The sequence below is a fragment of the Mastomys coucha genome, unplaced genomic scaffold (genome assembly GCF_008632895.1).
Source record: "Mastomys coucha isolate ucsf_1 unplaced genomic scaffold, UCSF_Mcou_1 pScaffold7, whole genome shotgun sequence".
Taxonomy (NCBI): Eukaryota; Metazoa; Chordata; class Mammalia; order Rodentia; family Muridae; genus Mastomys; species Mastomys coucha.
This window is the reverse complement of record NW_022196913.1, coordinates 91509709-91517140: the sequence shown is the minus strand read 5'-3', so window position 1 is coordinate 91517140 and position 7432 is coordinate 91509709. Positions and strand designations below refer to the sequence as shown.

Below are 7432 nucleotides of genomic sequence, written 5' to 3'. Positions count from 1 at the left end.
TCCTCCTCCTCCTCCTCCTCTTCTTCCTTTTTGTTTTTTTGAGACAGGGTTTCTCTGTATAGCCCTGGCTGTCCTGGAACTCACTCTATAGACCAAACTAGCCTCAAACTCAGAAATCTGCCTACCTCTGCCTCCCAAGTGCTGGGTTTAAAGGCGTGCACCACCACTGCCCGGCTCTTAGATTTATTTTTATTATTTTATGTGTATGAGTGTTTTTTCTACATGTATGCCTTTGCACCACTTGTGAGCTTGTTGCTAAGTCTTCATGTAGGTGCTGAGAATCAAACTTTGGTCTTTCTCAAAAGTGCCCTAAGTGTTAAGCCAACTCTCCCCGGTCCACATGCTTTAGAGTCTAGGTACAAGGGAGACTTGGAGGTACAGACCTGGTTTTGCATTTTAAAGACTGCTTGGTTTATTTGCTTCTTTTTCTCTCCTTTCATAACCTGCCTTGCTTCCCTGCAATCCCCCTCTCACCCTTCCCACTCACCCCAGTTTCCCTCACCCTCTTTCCTTTTGGAGACTATCTGCCTGCTTTTCTGTAGACTCTAGAAACAGGAGGTAGGTAGAGAGGTGAGGGAGTGGCGTTTTTGTACTCTGAGAGAACAATGATAACTTGAAATGAAAGGCGACAGCCCTGAGCCAGAGCGGCCAGGTGAGACCAGGCTGGCGTGGTGCTTTGGCGGACGGCTGGGTGGAGGGAGTAGATTGACTCTTTCAGAGAAGAACCTGGAGGAAGAACCAGGAAGGTCAACGTGGCACGAGGTCGTTTCTTCCATGGCTTTCTTTTTGTCTAGTTATCATCTCAAGGAAGAAGGTTAGCTCCAGAGCTGGTGCCTGACCAGTCTGGTCAGGATCGAGTATTCTGGAAGCCCTAGGATGCTGATACTGAGCTCAGACTCTCTCTAGAAAGGAAGCCATAGTTAAGTCTCCTGTGAGGGAACTCTGCACTGCTACCAGTCCCTGCTGTCTACAAGCTAGGGACTCCAGCTGAAGTTTATCATTGGTAATACCTGCCACAGCCTCTGCCCGGGGTAATGCAGGGAAGCAGATATATGATGAAATGATGTACTTAAGAAGGCATTTATTTTCTAACTTTGGCATGCCATTCTCTTAAGATGCTGTCTGGTACATGTGTGCCTCACATACTGTTTGTGACAGAGTTGTGGGAAAGTAAGAACCTTTTACCTATTGGATGGGAGAGATGAAGGAAGGGCTACCCTGTAGAAGGTCCTATTCTGAAGAATCTAGTATCTGCTGGAACCAAGTGTGTTTCCTGGTTTAGTTACTGAGATAGGAAGCTGCCCCCTCTCTTCTTTAGCAAAGCTCTACCATTATACTCCCAAAGTCTCTATGGTCTGGTGTTTGTTTTAGTAGTTGACAGAATGGTTGCTAACTGCTCTCCAGTGATTTCTCTCCATCCCAAATTGTCATTGAAGTATAACAGAAGTAAGTGTGGGCAAGTGTTTGTAGAGATCAAGTGATCCTTTTAGATTTTAACTAAATACAGCAATGTCTTGAGGTCAGGGAGCAAAAGCTGGGCCTGTCACTCAGAATCCCTTCTACTTATCCAAGTGGCAAACCTCGGAAGCTCCTCTGCTCTGGTAGTCTGTTTCTTTGGACATTATTATATCCTGTCCTGCCTCTATTCCAAGGTTGCAGGGGACTATCAAGACTAAAGTACTCTATCAAAAGTGTAGTTTCCCCTCTCATACTTACTGTAACGTGTGGATTAGTCATGGAAGTGGTTGGTTGACCACAGACCAGACCCAGCTTTCCCAGTGTCTCTGTTTTCTGGAGATAGTCACTAGAAATACGTCTCAGGAGGTCAGCCCTAAGAGTGTGAGTCATGCAGCTAAGACACATCTGTAGATAAACACTTCGGAGCTTCCCACACTGTCCCACCACATCCTTGTAAAGAAACAGAGCCTTCCCCTTTCTCATTTTCTCCTATTGAATGTAAAACTGCGTTTAATTAGTTAATGTTTGTATGTGGACACACTTTCCTGCACCATGCATTCAGTTTTCTGATGGTCAGAGAACAGTGTTGGGGAGTTCTTTTCTGTCTACCGAGCGGGACCTGAGATTAAGTGTGCTTTCTTGGCTGTCCAGAGCCTTCACCTGCCGAGCCATCTCACCAACTCCACAGTGTTTCCCTTTCCTTTTGTTTTTATCCTTTACGGAGTTGTTACTTAGAGAGACACTTTCAGATAAGAAGTACTCTTGCATAGCTGGATTCGAACATTAGACTCCTTTATGTATGTCAGCATTTGAAGCTAAGATTCCAAAGGGGCCATGTACTGACTGGAGGAGGCTGATTGGGTGGGGGTGGTGGGGCTTGTTATCACTCAGTTTTCATGTTGTAACCACTTAGAGAAGGGGTGTGTGAGGTATGAGTATGATGATATGATGATGGGAGAGCTGCAGTGTGGTTGCTTAGACATCACAAGCCAAGGACCCGGAGACGCTCAGAGTGACGCTAGGAAGGAAGTAAGGTTGGTAGTAGTACTTCCACTCTCCATCAGGAAAGAGACTCCTTCGTGTCACAGGAAGCAGAAGGCCTGCATTCTGTGGATTTCTCCAGACAGACCCATGTTTCATGACCCTAGACAATGACTGTAGTGTCAGTTCCTGCATGTGAAAGAAAGTGAAGGCCAGGGCAGCACGGGGTCTCCATTTACTCCTTGGTTGAACACCCATGTTGTAGACCAGCATTTCTAAGGAAGCTCTTAGTGTCGCTGGAGGAGAAAAGCCTAACGGTGGCTGGCTTCACCCTGAGCCTTCGGGTTTTAAATATTTAGTGTGTGCAAAGCCAGACTACTGGTGTTGGGTGGTAGATCTGGAGCTACTTCCGTGAACTGCACACTGTTCCTTCCTCTGTGGGTCAAATCCCAAGCCACACAATGATTTAGGGAAGCTAGAACTGAACTCTGGCATCAAGCAGTGCTGTGTGATACAAGTATCAATCTGCCCTGTCTACTACAGTGCTCCTTCCTGTTTATGAAAGTACATGGTTGCTGATCTCCACCTCAACTTGTTAATACTCACTCTGATTTCATCCCAGAATCTGGCAATTCCTTTTTCTACTAACGTTAGAATACCACAGCAAAGAAAACAAAGAACCCTTCCTGCCTAGAGTGCTTGATATGCCCTGGGAAGAGGCACATGGAGACCATAATAGGTAGGTGAAAAATCTGAGAGCTGAGTACTTAATTCCACTCCTCTGTGTATCTCAATAAAAACACCTAGACCATGTTCCCTCCTGGAGTCAGACCTAGGATACCTGCAGCTGGTCTGTACCAATAAGTGGGTTCTTCTTCTTCCCACCCTTTATTCCCCTGGTTTTACCCCTTGGCAATACATGGGAGAGAAAGAAGGATAGAGGGGGAGAGAGATCCCTGAATCGAATTTCTTTCCTTTTGTTTCTTCTTTGAAGGACTGCTAGTAAACCACATCTGACCCCCTCTGAATGACCAACAACCATCCACCCTGTCTCTTAGGGCCCTAGCATTTGTATACCCTCTGAAAAGTTCCCAGAATTCCAAATGTCACACAGTCACAGAAATTTTGTTCATCTGGCAAAACTACACGCGTGGTAGAGCTTGAGGCAAATCATAGTCAGGTGCTGTGGACAGCCCAGCCCTATATCCCCACACCTGCGATTACAACAAAAACATATTCTTTTAATATTTCTGTGTGCTTTTTTGTTTTGTTTTGTTTTGTTTTGCTTTTGTTTTTTGTTTTTTGTTTTTTTTTTAAGCCTACAGCACCTGGTATTCCCAAGTGGTCTCCCATCCAAGTACTAACCAGGCCCGACCCTGCTTAGCTTCCGAGATCAGATGAGATCGGGCATATTCAGGGTGGTATTATTTCTGTGTTTTTTTAAAGAAACAAAAATTCCAGAATTTTCACTATAGTGAATTTCACTAACAAATCATTATTTCTGCTGCCTGTTTTGCACTTTGAACCTTTGATAGGATCTCTTTCCTAAACCTTACCAAGACCTCCCCGACTCCCCACCTCAATACCCTGCATATTTCCAATCTTCTTGATTCCACTATTTTATGGTTAAATTTCCCATTTAAGATCAAAAGCCAGGTGATTGTGACACATGCTTTTAATTCTAGCACTGCCTCCAGAGGCAGGAGGATTTCTGTGAGTTCAAGACCTGCCTAGTCTACAAATCAAGTTCAAGGTTAGCCAGGGCTACACAGAGAAATCCTGTTTCAAAAAACAAAACAAAACAAAACAAAAAAACAACAAAAAACCCAAACAAACAAGTAAGCAAGTGATTGAAATCGTTAGGGAAATCTCTATTTCAAGTTTCTTTAACTTGTTGAATTTTATGACATGTCACCTGTTGACTACTCAGCCCCATGAACTTCGATAATGCATATGTTTATGTAATTGCCAGTGGATTCAAATAAATACCGGTTCCAGCACCTTGTAATGCCCCTTGTATCTCAAGGGAAGCCTGGGAGTATGCACTCATATGGCTCCTACTTTTGTAATTCAGCATCACGTCTCTGAGGTTCATCCAAGAAGCTGCATGTTTCTGTCGTCCATTCTCAGCTATTCCCGAGGAGCAGGAGTATTGTGTGGCAGGGGCTGACGATGCGCTAGTGTGTTTACCCATGCTTCTCTCACTGAACCTTCCACTTGGCTCCAGTTTGGGACCATTTATGAATGGAGCTTCTGTGCATATTCTGATACATATCCTCATACAGCCAAACATTTATTTCTGTTGGTTGTTCAGCTGCAAGTAGAATTGTGGGTGATTGGCTAGTTGTATAATATTTTAATGGGGCATAAGAGAATTTGTTATTAAAAATTATGATTCCCCTAAGGCTTTTTAGAGTATGTTTTTCATGGATTGAGAAAGAGAGAGCTCTGATGTGGACCTGAATGGATTTTACTTAGTCTGAGGTATTCATTTTGAGTTTTTGATCGCTAGTTCTCATGTTTGTCTTTAAAGTCCCAGGCATCTTCCCTATATCGTGTTGCCGTCTTTTCTGTTAGCCATCTTTCTTTTCCAGTATCTAGACAATTTCTGATAAAAAAAATACTAATGTATGTTTAGACTCACCACTGTCAAAGTCTTGTATTAAAAATGACTCCTGGTTTGACATTGGACTACAGACAACAAGTGTGTCAGATCATGTGAACTAAAATTAAAGTGTTGTAGTAGTTAACCTTTCAAATGGGTTATTTGGATATCGATCAGTTGTGAAGCTCTTATTCTGTCTGATACCATAAAGCACTTCTGTATTTTGAATGAAGCAGCCAATTAGAACAGAAGAAGGGACCATTGTTTGTCATATTTTTTACCCACGTCCCTCCTCTTCAGAAGTTAGGCTGTGGTGTCAGGAACAGTATGGCAGCCTGGATGTAGGGATCCAATGTAAATCAGACAAGACTCTCTCAGGTTGTGTGTTTGAAGGAAGAGACAGTTTAGGTGGGTTTTGGAGATGGAGTGTTAGAGTAGAGTCTGTACCCTGGGCAAAGCAACTGCATAGCAGCCTTAAGAGAATGGAGGCCATGAAATAGCCATTGCCATCAGCTGTTGATTTAAGGGCTAAAACATCGTTTATTGTATTGATGGTGTTACTGCTATATACATTTCTGAAGTGCTTCTCACAGCTAATTTTCAAACCACACCAGGGGAGAAAAAAAAAAAAAACACTCTTGAGATTTTAAAGCTTTTACCTAAGTGGTGATTCCCAGCTGGAGCCTCACTAGATTTCTCTTGTAGGAGGAAGGACATATTGAACTAGCCCTGATTTTTGCCTAAACTAGCTTGTAGCTATAGGAACAAGAGCCATGTAGGACAACAGTGAAAAATAGAATCAGGGCATTGGTCATTTATGGTGTCAGCTGATTAGAGCTAATACAAAGGACAGGTCCAGAGAGCCATGGAAGATGGGGTTGGGGGGGAGGATACTGGGGTAAGTATAGGGCTGGTGAAGGCAGGTGATACAGAGACATCAAGGAAATACAGGGAGCGGAGGATGCTCCAACTATATTTTTCCTCCAACTATATATTTTCAGTTTATTTTAACAGTGTAACATATAAATAAAAGTAAAGGGAAAGGCTTTTCTATTGTCAAGGTGAATCCCAGTCACTATTTCCCATTTGATCCCATTGAATCAAACCTAATCCAAAATATTTAATGTTTTTATAACGTGAGTGTGAGAGTGTGTGTGTGTGTGTGTGTGTGTGTAGATGCCACAGTAGACAAGTAACTGCAGGTCAGAGAACAATCTGTGAAAATTCTCTCCTACCATGTGGTTTCCAGGCATCCAGGCTTGGGATTGACAACCTTTATCTGCTGAGCCATCTTGCTGGCCAAACCTAGCTATTCTGAAGATAGGAGTGCTAGAAGAGCCAGTGGTTGGAAGGAGATAGAAGAAATGATAAACGTGCGATAAGTACAACCTTCACCAACTGAAGAGTGGACAGTGGAAGCTGCTTTGGGCTGGTCTGTGGAGTCATCCCTCGGTTTCACTTTTCCAGAGGCTGGTGTGTGTTTTCTTTAACTTGGCTTGAGCAAAATGCCCACACCAAAAACCTGAATTCTCAAAGCAGTTTTGGCTTTTACCTTTCTTTTAAATGTATTTTAGATTTTTAAAAGTGTTAATGTCCCATGTTAACTAACTTACTAATAACTGTTAATTTGCAAATTGTCACAACACCTCTGAGGACAGCACCCCTGCAGCTTGTCAGAGCTTTTTTTCCTTCACTGGTTGGCACTCATTTCACTCCAGCCAACCACACTTGAGATCCACCGGTGTCTCTTCCCCAACCTACCCAATCAGCTGGGCTTCTAACAGCAACAAGGTGAATTTATTGTCATTTCCACTTTTAGCATTTTACTTTTATTATGTATCTTTATGATGTCCACATTGAGTCAAGGAATGGGATCTTGAGAGGAGATTTCATACTTCTACATACAACTACTGGCCCCTAATTCATCATAAAATGAAATATTTTATTGTGGTTCAAGAATGGCCCTATACAGCAGCCCTTATCTGAAAATCTACACTGCTTGACTACTTGAAAAATTTAAGGTCTCATTATGACACCATGAGTGGCAAATTCCATACTGAATTCCATACTGTGAAATAGTTCCAGCACAAATTATTAGGGATATTTTATGTAATTGTGATCTAGGCTATGTATATACAGTACATATGAAGCATAAACAAAATTCACATTGAATTCCTGTCTTAAAATATCCCCTGCTATATGTGTGTGTACATGCATGTGCATGTGTATGTGTGTTCATTTGTTCAGAGGTATGTGGGTATGCATGCATGTGTGTTAGCTGGGCAGTGGTGGCACACGCCTTTAATCCCAGCACTTGGGAGACTTGGGAGGCAGAGACAGGCAGATTTCTGAGTTTGAGGCCAGCCTGGTCTACAGAGTGAGTTCCAG

The 7432-nt window shown here is 42.9% G+C and overlaps 1 protein-coding gene and 1 pseudogene across 1 annotated transcript in view; one reads left to right on the top strand and one right to left on the bottom strand.

The window, feature by feature from the left end:
* Positions 1-7432, top strand: part of Ext1 (exostosin glycosyltransferase 1) — a 283742-nt gene that overhangs the window by 123355 nt on the left and 152955 nt on the right. The window lies entirely within an intron of this gene.
* On the bottom strand, positions 3759-3874 carry LOC116082846 (annotated as a pseudogene).